The following is a 12,922-nucleotide window of genomic DNA, read 5'->3' as shown; positions in this document are numbered from 1 at the left end:
GGTGACCATTTACTCTATATAAATACTGTGTATTTGAACTATATTCATGTACACAAATAAGGACATTTTCTACCATTCTACCCAGTGTTGTGTCTCAGAGAGGTACTGTGTTATTTCTACAATATATACATATCTAGTTAAATATTGTGATTAAATTAACACAATGAGAATAATGTTAAGACCTATTAATATTTACTAGAACTTTTAAAATAGATTCTTAACAGTTTTCCACATTGTCTGGAGAATGCTGCTTTGAAAATTATTTAACTCCAGAAAGTTGTCTTTCCTCCTTGTCACTTAAAGTTTTATCTATTGCTTTTAATGTCAGATGATACGATGGCAAATTATTCTTTTTTGGGATTTGCTCTTGAGTTCAATTATACCTTTTAAAAAATTAGATGAATTCACCTAGACACGAAGGTCTGAACTGGGGTCCATAAAGCCATGGTGATTTAAGAAAAATAATTGACTAATTTAGAATAGTTAAGCAAGCTATTTGAGTATGCTAAACAGATGCATTGAATGTGACAGTATGTCCCCTTTGGATGGGCTCATTTTGAGTTAAAACTTAAGAAATAGAACTGGTTCTGCTTCTCATCAGTGTCAAAAATATCATATAATTTTCCATGAAAGAGTATTTTCTGTAATTACTGACCCAGGTTATCCCTTTATCCCTGTCTCAGAGGTACCTGCATTCTGGGAATGATTTAAAATGATGATGTATATTGTACTGAAAGCTTTGTGTGTCTTTTTTTCCTTATCTCTTCTTTGTCTGTAGGTCTTTGCCATTTACAAAACAGGCCTTCTTCCTTAGTTGTATGTGTTAGCAATGGGGAAGTGGGCCGTAGTTTTTCATTCAATATATTATTTTGGAGCTCTAGTTCTCATCTGAGTGTAATTCTCTCCCTCCCCCATCCTCCATGAGCATCTGATAATGTCTGGAGGGCTTCTTGGTTGTCAGAACTGTAAGGAGACAGGGATTACTTTTGGCATTTACTGGGTAGATCCTAGGGATATTGCTGAACCTCGAAACTACACACTAGGTCTCTAGAACAAAGAATTACTCTGATCTGTATTGAAGAAAATCCAAGAAAAACACCTAAAAATTAGTTAATTATCTAGTTTCACCTGAAAAAAAAAATCACATGAGGTGGCAAAGGGAATTCATTTTATGTCATGATTTATTTTCTAAAAGACTCATTTGTTGTTTCATCTAAAGCTATATTATAACCCAATATTGCTCTGTGACACAAAGCTCTGCCCTCATCTACCACATCCTTAAGGGAACACACATACACACACCCCCCCCCAGCATTTCAAGTTAAATCTTATGACAGTTTGCTCAAGGTGCTCCAACACGCTGTCCTTTATTTCATCTTTTTGTGCTATATCAGGAAATTCAAAAGACAAATAATTTACTATTATAATGAACTGAAAATAGAAATAAATTTTTCAATGTTTAATTTATTGATATTTTGTTTACTTTAAACAGAATCTGATCTCACTGTGAGAACAAAACAGAAATTCAAGACAGCAAACATACATATACACTGAGAAAATGAGAAAAACAAAGAAATAATATCCAGTAGTAAAATTCTGGAGCCTAATGTGTTGGAAATGTTTTTATCTTCTTGCCTTGCCAGATTCAGTATTCCTTCATTTTTTGTTCATAACCCAAATTCTTAATTATGCTTCCAGGACAAATACATATAATAATAGTTTGCAATTTTTATATCAGAATTATTTTATAGCAAGATTTATATTCATTTTTTTCTGATAAGAAAAACCCTTTTCCCTCTTCTCACCACACACCTGCATGAAATTGAAATTTTTCACTCTTATTTTAGTTAAGTAAAAGAGCACATTCATTGTATCAAAATTCTGCTATTTATGGATTGGTTTTATCATACCATATATACAACTAGCTTTCATACTGCTAAATACTCATACAATTTTAGAGATATAACTTACATTTGTACCTAATAAGTATGGAGAGAAATGTTTTTGTATTATGTCTTGGGAGATCACAAAATATCACTGCTACAAGGAAATAGCTGCCATTAACACTGTCTACTAGATACTTTTATGGTATTCCCATAAAAGAATCATTCATGTCAAGATTGAATGTCGTGTTTCATGGTAATATGAAAAGTGGCCATCAAACCAGTTAATGTGCAATTTTGGTCATTCCTATAAGAATCAGCAAGAGCATATCATTGTGCAATTACTAGAAAAATGAACAGTGCTGCTCACAAGAGCTTGGCAATTAATTAAATGATATGCTTGTTCATCTTGCAGGTCAAGCAGATAATTGTGCTGAGAATTGCTTTGAAATCATGCATGGTTCAACTTAGCCTTTCATAATCCCAAGAGAGATTTTCAGGTCACAATGCATATCACACTTCTTGTGGATGGGGAACTAATACTAGCTAATCCTGTTAGCATTCACAATAGAATAAGAGATAGCTAAAGATTCACATTTACATGGTGTAAGCTAACATGCCCCATTAAAGAGGCCTTCCCTGCTTTTATTTACTTTTTTGTTATGTGACTAAAATGTAATAATTATTTTAGATGTCACTTGGTATATTTTGAATGTCCATGATGACATCAAGTTTATTTGAATTTTATGCAACTTTGTATCCAGGTTCCACAGGTAAAACTTAGATACCTGGTTTCTCCCCCACAATAAAAGAAAAAAAAACTATCAATTTTAAAATAAAAACACATGTAGATTTGGGTCTTACTACTGAAATTCTAATTTATCCCTCTTCATTATAGCATATTGTATCAACATAGAAATTTTAGGAAAAAAACAAGTTTAAGGGAAATGTAACACTTTACAAGAACAAATTAGTCAGAAGCTATTTAAGAATTTAACTGAATACATTTGTCAATGTAATATATATCTTGTTTATTATTTTGGGGTTCTTTAATCATAGCTTATGGATTATAAATTGAGCTAATCTTTATTTGGAAATTGAAAATCTATCATATCTAAAATATCTTATACAAGTAGACAAGTCTTAGTCTATGAATAAATAATATTCCTCTATCAAGATAACTCTAACACAAATAAATAGAGGAATGTTTGCATAAATTTTTACTGGTCAATAATTTTAGCAACAAAAAGACACCACTTCAAGGTTCACTTCAAAGTTAAGAGAGGGCATCTCTTTGTATATTATATTCTAAAAGATTCATTATTATTTAGAATAATTTTCATCTATAACACATAAAAACTAATATAGCATAGTCAATTTTATCCCAATATTCTAGAACTCTCTTGTGTAATAATTCATTTGCAATCACGGATTGTTAGAACACGGATATTTAATCATGTACTATAAATTTATCATATCCCTCTTTGCAATAAAATAGGATTCAGCATAAGAAAGATGCATTTTGGAATCTATCCAAAGACTTTATTTATTGTAGTTAGAAACAGTTTCAAACACCATTGCCTACAGGGTCCAGGCAGGTACTATACATGCATAAAATGGCTTGGATGTAAGAAAATAGGAAATAGTGGGGACGGTTTAGGGAGAACACGTCCCCCTAAAGCAAATTCTTTCCATATGGGAATCCCAGTACATTGTTGCAAGAGCTTTAGATTTCTCAAATGACAAAAATAAATAAGATTTACTTTTTAAATTTAAATGATAGATTATTTTTATCACTCATCACATTGGACAGACAAATATATGGAGACCATATGCAAGGTGTCGGTTAATATTCACTTAGGAAAACTTCATGAAGTAAAACATATCATCTATTTAAAATTTTAATATCTAATGAGCATTTATTCTGCTTATACTATTTTATTTATATAATCTTTAGAAATGGGAATTTCCTACTATTTCCTATCTCCAAGTTTTCAAAATCTATTTCATGCATAATAGTAAGTTTTCTAGATCCTATTTGAAATGATGTATATTACTACCAGAGTATACTGTGCTACCAATAAACCCTAAATCATTTACCATTAGTTATATTTGATTATTTTAGGTTCCATAAAATATAATTATTCAATGAATACTTGTATGAGATAGTTTTTTCTTAAATATATAGCTACAAGCAACTTAAAACAGTAGAAACAACATTGATTTTAAAGTCAAAGTTTCTCAGAACAAATAAAAATAAGACTCCCACCTCTTCCCCTGACACACCAAAAGTTTTTCAGTGAACTTTATGTTTCTGATTTATCCCTCCCTGCGGCCGCTTCTATACTAGTGAGCCATGGCTCAAGAAAGAATGTAGAAGTGCTGAAATATGCTAAAGGGAAAGCAACATAATCTACTACCACCCAAGAAGACAACCCAGAGGAAGTTGGAAATGATGCCTCTACTGGGCTAAACAGAGAATAATTAAGAACTCTTAGAGAACCAGGCATACAGCAAAGCTGATTCAAGAATGTGTCGAAGCAGAAGTTCCTTAGAAGGAATTCGTTAAGCTATCAATTTTGAAGTGTAATGGCCAAAGACTTTGCTGAATTATTTTTCAGAAATTGTATTTATCTTACAGTAAATGAATATCAAACCAACATCTAATCCCGTAGTTAATTTTAGTTTAACAGGAAGTTTCAAAAATGGGGTGGAATCTTAAAAAAGAAAAAAAAAGAAAAAAGATGTTATCTTATATCAGTTTAGGGGATCTTGCAGCTGTTCATATTTTTACTTCATAGCACGTGTCACTGTGACAAATGAAAAATATTTTCATCCACTAGGATTACTGGGTTGCTGAAAAGCAATAAACAAACTGTAACAAGAATTATGTATGTAACTGACAGTTAATCAGACTATTCACAGAGTGGTAATGAAGAGAATGAAAAGATCGGCTAGTGTTTTCTGCTGACAAATGGTCTACATTACATTAATAATTTATTAGCTAAAATTTGTGATTATTACTGCCTAATGTAGTTAGCATTGAATTATTTTAATGGCATCTCAAAAAATGTAGTGTGAAACCATTTGATCCAGCTCCCTTTGAAATTATTTTTTCAGTAGCTTTTTCACCTTCAGTGTGGGTTTCAATAATAGTGGTCTTTCAGAAATAGGAGTAGGTAGGGTTGATAAAATGATCATATATTTTTCACCTTATTCCAACTAAATGTAACAGAGAGTTGCTCTTAAGTTACTTTCTTCTTCCTAACCCTTAATATTAAAGAGGTGAATAATTATTTTGAATGCAGATAGTTCTGTTGAGAAAAAGAGCCTTCAAAAAAAGTATTCAATATTCCTCTTTGGAGATACTACACTGGAGAGAGTGGAATTCCTTGGTCAAATACTTAAAAAATCCTATAGTTACCTTCTGTAGTCTGATAATGGGCTTAATTTTACTTTTGACCTTCAGCACCATTTCTTTAAACAAAACATGTGAAAAGTCATCTAAATATTTTATGGAAATTCAAGAATAAATCATACATGCATAATTTATGTTACTATATGAGAAAATTAAGCATAGACTCAGAAACAAAAAAGAAACTAGAGAAATAGTGTTGCTCTTCCTGGCCCTGAAGCATTTCTGTGACCTAAATTGCCCTCGGATAGATATGAGTCATTTCCATTCTGGTAATTAGTTTTCTAGAAAAAGTTGTCCAAGGTTTTAGACAATAAAAAAATGCCCTTAAAAATCTGTTTGATGAAAATCTTTTTTTTTAAAAAAAAAAGTGTTCATATACATCAAAATCAATGCTTGTTTCATTTAAAAAGAATCATACTTTAAATTAAACACCTAATGGAAGATATATCATGTTTACTGTCTAAAAAGGCATAAGGAATAAGAAAATTATCAAAAAATAGTTACTACTTACCTTCCAAGAATGTGTAAAGATGCCAAATATTTTCACTGAACTTCTAATGATATGTTAGTATTTTACATTTCCTTTCACATCCAGAACAGCACTTTCTGCCTTAAAAAGCATAATGAATTTATTTCTTTAATATTAAGTTGTTATATGTGAATAGACAGCACAAATAAATAAATGAGAATCATCAATATAAATACCATGTATGACATTTTATTTATGGATTTAATGCCAATTGATCTATCCAAAGAGGAAATATTTTAATAAGTTTTTCAAAAACAGAAAAAGAAAATGGAAAGTCTTCTGTTATCACATGCATGCTCACCAATCAGACTTTAATTTCTATGAATGTAAATGGTTGGACTGAGACTGTATGTCTATTATCCAAACAGTCCTTTGTCTTGTCAGGCCTTGGAGGAGAAAGACCATAATCCTTGGTGTCCTGGAAAATGTTTGCTAGTCCTCAGGGAGTGACTGTCATTTAATTTAGGCAAGTCAGTGTCTGCCTTAGCTCTGAGTATTTACATATAAACTGTTTGTTGGGAGTGGGGTGGGGGAGGCACAGAGGGAAGATATATTACAAACTCCTTCTCCCAATTATTTTATGATGTTTGCTTTCATGTGGGGTGTGTCCTCAGCAAATGAGTAGTATAGGGGGAGAATGTTACAGATGGAAGATCTCTGTTCTCCCACATGTGGGAAATGAGCATCAGCAAAAAGGAAACTGTGTGCATGGGATCTATTTCCACACATAATGAGAAAGAAGTGATTTAACACAGAGACTTATTGCTCATTTGGCAAGTGCACATGATATGCAGAGCTAATATCTCCTTATGCCAAGCGAGACTCTTAGGTAACTCTAAACTGTGTTTTTACCATGATTCATTTGCTTTCAGTGACCCATCTACAGATAATCCAAATATCCATTGAGGGTACATGAAGGAAGACACACATGTGTTTTAGGAGGAGCTTGTATTTGGCAATAATTTTACAGATGGTACATAATTTTCTTTTTGTTTTTCTTTTTTTTTCCTTTTTTTCAGTACTGAGGATTGAACCCAGTGGCACTCTACCACTGAGCTACATCCCCCAGCCATTGTTATGTTTTAATTTTGCAACAGTCTCTCTGAAGTGCTAAGGCTGGCCTCAAATTTGCAAACCTTCTGCCTCAGCCTCCTGAGTAGCTGGGATTACAGGTGTGTGCCAGCACAACCAGCAGCTGTCACCATTTTCTAACACATGGAATTTTGAGCACAACCCTTCTAAGACTGATGTGTTGGAGGAACTAAAACTTGTATAGCATTCACAAACTAAATGCATTTTATGGTGGGGGCCAGAATTGAGGGCAATTAGGTAAGGGAACAAACTATTAACCTCAAAGTAAGTACTGAATTGCCAAATTGCAAAATAGTAATTGTTATTAATACAGAAATTACTTATAGAAACTATAATCAGAAATAAAAGTGCCAGGATTGTTCCTCCATACATCATTGTAGATATGAACAACTTCCTGTTTTATTTTTTCCCCTGGTGTTAACATTTTGTGAATACTTCCCATGTGCCAGACATTGTGCTAAATACTTTATAAGTGTGTTTGCACACTGAATTTTATCTATAATTTCTTAGGGTCAGTAATTTCAGTTTGCCCATTGTCTAGATTACTATAAAGAAACATGATTAGGGCTGGGATTGTGGCTTAGCAGCAGAGTGTGAGGCCCTGAGTTTGATCCTCAGCACCACATAAAAATAAATAAATAAAATGAAGGTACTGTGTCCAACAACAACTAAAAAATAAATTTAAAAGAATTTTTTTTTTAAAAAAAGCAACATGATTAAAGTCACACAGTGAAGAGGACTCAGATCCAAATGACACCACAGCATTTTAACCCTATGTTATAGAACTCAACATTTTGGTATTGAGAAGTGAAGGCTCTCATCTTGAAGCATCAGATGTTTCTTGGATGATCAGAAAAACGTAAAGCTTTATTTGAAGCCATGTCAGATCTTTGCAGCCAATTGATTGAGTAATACTATTTGATATTTAGCACTTATATAATATCTACTTCCAAAGTAGTTGGAGACAGCATACAAAACTAAACACAAAACAACAAAAACAGGTCATTAGGGAATAAAAAAAATTCAAAAAGAAAAATCACCTAATTTTGACAATTGGATGATGAATTTGACACTAAAACCTGTTACAACTGCTACCAAAAAATAAAATGTTTTAAGTACTTAACTGTTCAGATGCAATTTTGAGCTCAAATAAAGTAATTCATTACTTTGTCTACTAATGTGCTATGATATAACTTGGTTTGATATTGATCTGTAAATTTTATGTTAATTTTTAAAGAACTAATTTATGAGATTTAATGAGACTGGGACTTAAATTTGTAGTTAGATCTCAGGAAAAGTCTTGGACAGAGCCAGACCCCAAAAATGGGCTGCTTAGAAGACCTGGGTTTGGCTCCAGGTATTCATGGTGACTGTGATTTTATGGAAGTTCTAAAGTCTTTTCAAACTTCAGGTTCTTCATCCAGAAACTGAATGTAATGTGTTAGCCTCACAATTTTTAGTGTTGTTTAAAGTATGATTTGTGAAGAAATGAAATGTTTAGCACATTTCCTAGCACAGAGATAGCCCTGAATAAGTGGAATCTGTGATTATAGAAATTGAGAAAGTTGTAGGGAAAAGTCCCACAGAGACCACAGAAAGACCTTTGTTTAACCAATGATGACATTGTATAATGCATATTATCAATGCGTGTATATATACATACGTGCTCTTTATATTCATAGATATATATTCAACCCATACATGAGATTGTATATACATATATAAGCAGTATAAGATGAGCTAATTAGTTCTTTGGGGTTATACTATAGCACAGGCAGTAAAAACAAACGCTACATTGTGTTTTTATGTGTTGCAAATTTAAAACTTTATTTTGTAACAAAAAATAACTCATAAAATTGAGTTCCAATGTATTAACTTGGCTGTCAATTTCAAGATAGGTCTAGATTTATTAGGGAAAGTTAAATTTAGTAAGTATGTTTAAATTAGACCTGTTTAGTTTAGTTTTACTTCAGTAAAATAGGTTGGGAGTAGTACTTTTGTAGCCTGCTTTTTCAACACTGAGTTTTATTATACACATGCCCAATATTTTAAAGACTTGTAGAAGTGCTGCATCATATTTGAGTCTGGTCTTTAAAATGCTGTGAAAGCTATTATGAAACTTCTATTTGTTTAGAATTGTTTATTTTATATCTTACTTACTTTCCAAGTGAATTCGAAGTGAATTACAATAAAGACGCTTAGATAGAAAAGAACATTTAAAACAAACAGAAGCTCTGAGATACGAAGCTAAAGGAGAGTGTGGAAAAATCTAAATCCAATAGCCTAAAACTAGGCCAAGTTGGTTGTGTCTACTAAGCATGAGTTTAAGCTAAGAGTAGTCAAATTGTGTAAGTAAATATGATGCATTTCACAATGAGCCCTTCCCAATAAGAAGTATTTATTCTTCTGCAAAGGCAAACTTCTCCATAAACTCCAGAAAGAACAAATATATAACCTCAATTACTATGAAAAGGACTTTGAATACCAATGGACATTGTCTTCTTCAATAATGACTTTTAAAAAGATGCAGAATGTATATACATTAAACTGTATTTTATGTAACTCAAATCTAATTAGAAATAATGTTAATCCTATGTATAATATTTACTAATATTTAAAATATCCAGCTTTTTCCATTTTGCTAGTACTAGTTATATAGATAATATTACAGTTTTATTTTTCTGCATATTCTGACATACACAGGTAATTACTAAAAACTTCCTGCATCTACAGTCTCCAATGTTATTTCTACCACATCCACATTTTAGGATACTTTATTTTGGACTCAGCAGTTTACATGTTTCATTATTATTCATCAAAAAAGCAAGTCAGTTTCATCTCAGATTTGCAGAAAACACATTTCCCAAAACCATTCCTTTATTGTTGCACATCTATTTAAATACATGCATAGAACTATACTTTTACCTAAGTGAAAACCATGAATGAGATGTAGTTGAGAAAAGCTAAGTATTTTGTGATCAGTCAAGCAAGATGGAAGCAGCTGATACTGACACAAGACCAAATAGAATAGCACTGGGGCTTTTTAAGCAACTCAAAATGCTGGTAAAGTTATTTTTTTAAAAGTGTCCTCCCATCTCATTTTCTTACCTGACACCTCTGCCCCACGGACATTCCTGCTTTGTAGAGCTGCTGATGCCCAGAGTAGATCTACAAAGAAAACAGTGTTTTCCTTCTCAGTAGAAACTGGAAGAAAATATCTCAAATTACCCACTCCACTGTTCAAGTCAATAGTCACCTTTCCATACACTGGGAGTAAGTGTTGGGCCACATGGATTGTGATCACTTACAACTCTGAGCAGAAAAATAGAAGAAAAGTGTTTTTTTTTTTTTATTGATACTTGCCTATGTAGAGCATACATTTTAAATCACCCTTATTTTAAATCTAAAGCTCATTAAACTTAATTAAATTATAAAGAACACAATTATATTCTAATTGATAGACCATACAAGTTACCAAAGTATTCAAGTTTGAAAAGTGACTGCATATCTTTGAAAAATAGGAACCACATAGATTATGATATGGCTTTCTAGTATCACTTGATTTATACATAGCTTGATTGAATTTCTCATATTTTTCAGAAATACAAAACAGAAATAAATCCTTTTGCACAAGTTAAGAAGAAATACTATTAATTATTGGTTTTAGTATTAATTGCAACTTCCTTTAACAGAATGTCTTTTTCTATTTTCTATCGCCCATTAGAGTTAGCTTTTCTCTTTCTTAAAATTCTCCATTTAAATGGAGTTTGCTGTATTGAGTTATTATTGAAATTGTATGCTTTATATTATAGTTAATAAGGCACATTTCAATGTAGAGACTGAATACTTAGTCTATTTTGAGAAATCACAGTGACCAGAAATACAATTAAGGTATTTGATTTAGACCTGCTATCTATACCTTCTTATATATGATGTTTACAAGTCAGTGGTTATGTACATAGACATCATGTGTTTCAGACTATATGAACTGAAAGTCATCCCTATCAGTTTTTAAAGCCCCCAATTCAATCTTATAGGAATAGCCATGTAAAAGAAGTTATAAGGATACTTTGGAAACCTAAAATAGGGATCTCATAGTTACAAGGAGCTAGGAAATAGTATATCCAAAAAAAAAAAAAAAAAGCATTTGCTTCCCATATACATGACACCAGACTATACTTTATTCAACCCAAAAATCAAGTTCTTATGTCATGGGACTGATTTCACCTCTCATTATCAAAATTCCAAGTTTTTAAAAGAAAGAATGTGATCCATCCACCTTTGGCAATGCGCCCTGCTCCAGTCTAATTGACCATGGTCAGGAAGAAGAAGGAATCTGGTGATAAGATATTGAAGAACACACAAACCCCCTTTCTGGGACAGATCAAATTTGAAGAATTTATTGGTTGGCTGGCCATGACTGACCGCATTCAAAAGAGAGTGACACTGAAGAAGAGTTTTGATTTTATGAAGTTATGAAAGATCTTTTACTAAAGATTTTTTAAAATTGTATATTTTCTTTCTTTTCAAGATTTATACAAAAGGTAACTTATTTCTTCTCATTAAACCCACTGTTTACACAGTATTTCTCCCCACTTCCCACCCTCTGGGTCAGGAATCTATGCTTACAACAAATTTAGATTTTTTTTCTTGTGGTTCATTTGTTTTAAATGAGATTTAAATGTAATGCCATAGTCTAAAAAGTGACTCCAGAGTTATTGAATAGCAGCATGCAAATATACCTTACATTAATTCATTTGAAACCTTTTTATGTTTTTGCAAATTGAGCTTATATAAGGGTGTCATTTTGAAAAAAATAGCTGCTTGATTTCTTGTGGCTTCAGATTGCAACATATTTTATGAATCAAGTGTTCTTTGATTTGCAGCTAATGGAATTATCTCTAAAATAGTTTTATAACATAGTTAAAATTAAATGATTTCCTCAAAACTAATTTACTTATTCAACCCTCCTGGAAAGACTGATTTTTCTCTTAGAGATCCTGGTCATTTATCACCATTGTCATGTTTTCTCCGGAGAATCACAATTATTTTAACTGTTTCTTAGTGGAAGTTAAAAGTTTCAGCATTTCTGTTTGACATTATTTTATTCAGGCCTCTTTCATCTCCATGTACCAAAAAACAATATCTAAATTAGTATAATTCATAAGTGAATTTATTCATTTACATACTTGGGAAATCTTCCATATTTTTGTCTACAGACTCAGGTCTACATTAGACAGGAACTTCTCACAAGGGCCCAATTTTCTTCTTTCTAATTTCTCTTTTTATGTTGGGAAGAGGGCAGCTACAACACATACTTACATCTACTCCCCTAGTAGTACCAACCACCGTTTCAGAAAAGAGCCTTGTAGATGTCACTCATTTTAATCTGGGTATTGGGTTCAAGTTTGGGTCAATCACTATGCCCAGGGGATTTCTGATTTCTCTTAGCTGTGATTCACAAACTTCACTACTCGGGCAGGAAGCACTCTGCCAAATACATGCCCAGATAATGAAAATGTGGTAGGATTTTAAACGAATTTAGGGCTTTAACACACACACACACACACACACACACACACACACACACACACGTAGCATCTACTACAATGCCTACTAAAGAGATTAATATTTAATAATGATATTTAATACTTATTTAGACCCATGTTCTTCAGGCTCAGTATTATGTATTTCCTATTTATGCACAAAAGGCATACAAGCATTTCCATGTTATCTGGGCCATGAAATGATTTTGTGGAGAAGTCAATGATCTCATCCAAAGTCTGTGAGGGAGACTGCTAGGATTCCAATCTCAACTCTAAAACAACCTAATCCAGTTATCTTCTGAGGACTGGGATATTCTCATTTCTGAAAAGAAGGAGTTGGACCTGATGATGTCTAGCTTTCTATCTTGAAATTATTCATAGCTTCTCCTATGAAATGGTTTTCAATTCTGACCATGATTTCAACACTGCAAACTCTCATCCAGGCATTGGGCAT

Source organism: Spermophilus citellus (assembly GCF_964194105.1).
Source record: "Spermophilus citellus genome assembly, chromosome: 12".
NCBI lineage: Eukaryota > Metazoa > Chordata > Mammalia > Rodentia > Sciuridae > Spermophilus > Spermophilus citellus.
The sequence above is the reverse complement of the archived record's forward strand: the minus strand, read 5'-3'. Positions refer to the sequence as shown.